The sequence below is a fragment of the Diadema antillarum genome, unplaced genomic scaffold (assembly GCF_040938485.1).
Source record: "Diadema antillarum isolate AM-2024a unplaced genomic scaffold, OU_Dant_1.0 seq00000009_RagTag, whole genome shotgun sequence".
NCBI classification, from domain to species: Eukaryota; Metazoa; Echinodermata; class Echinoidea; order Diadematoida; family Diadematidae; genus Diadema; species Diadema antillarum.
In genome coordinates, this window is record NW_027271131.1 from 1,037,957 (window position 1) to 1,039,347 (window position 1,391).

Here is a 1,391-nt window from a genome sequence, read left to right on the forward strand (position 1 = left end):
CTCTCATCTGTGCTGGAAAAAAAAAGAGTGATCTTGCCAGCTGTGTGCTCTAGCTGCTACTGCTGTCCAGCAACTACACAAGCCAAGGTACTTAGTGCTGCTAATTAGGCATTACAGAAACAATGGAACATGAGCACCTAAGATGTCGTGGGTAAGAGGAAACTGAAGTTCGTCTGGCAAAAGGTATTTAGCGACGCACTCCACAAAGCTTGACAATTTGAAGAATGAGTAGATGTAGCTCTTGGGCATGACTTGTGAATCTGATGATGCTTAATGGAATCTGTGTACCAATTCTCCTGAATACCAAAGTCATTTCTTTTTCTCTGATTTCAGTTGTGATTGTCATAATAATCGGTGTACTTTCTGCAAGAGCATTGTATGTTTGATTGACAGAAACAGTAGGATTTCATGACAAACACCTGAGGGGAACTAACAGAATGGATCTTGTCAGATACAACTGCAAAAATCTGAGCAGAAAATAGGAAAACAAAGAACTGTGGTACTGGCAAAAAACAAGCAAAAACAAAGATTGCTTTGTTGTAATGACAGTTTGAAGTTGGTAAGCAGATTGTTGATGCACGTATTATGCAACATTGCTTTGATTTCATTGAAGGATCAATACAGAAATAATGACCTTGGAACACCAGTGCAACTCAATATAGTCCTACGAGGACTTTGTGGTGAGCAATGTATATAAGCAACTTTTGCCAAATGTACACCCCGGAAGAAGTTGTAGAGGACAGTTTCTTATATCTGTATATATCTTCTGAAGAGAGTTAAGTGTGCCTGCATTATTTTGTGTGTCAACAGATGGACATGTGTTCAGTGATATTGTCAGAATCCCTTCAATCGGGAATCAAATCATCATCAAAATTATGACCCCATCCATGACAGAGATTTTTTCTATGTCCACTCTGTCTGGTTTATGATACAGAGACCAAAGAAATGCACCAAATCATTACACTTCATACTCGATTGCTGTTTAGAAAAAGAAAAAGAAATAGAAATACACTCATGTAAACATGTTGAGGTTTGAAATGAAATTACTTTGGAGATGAAATCTATGAAACACAACACTGATACCTCATGTTTCTTACTTTCTCATTCTCTATTATCCTTAAATAATCCTTGTGCTATGACTGCCAACTATGAAGAAGAATGACAGAAACTCTGACATTGTACAATGTTACACCCTACTGGTGCTTAGCTGGCGCTGACGTAGTTCTGTATTGTGTGCATATTTTTCATTCCAAGTTTTTAAGCATTCCATTACGTCAGTCCCCAGGGCTGCTTGTTTGAACATGGGTTTCTGTAAGCAAAAATAAGGCAATATTACAAGGCATCACTGAGTAGCAGAGAAAACTTTACATGAATTGAAAAAGGAAAGCAAA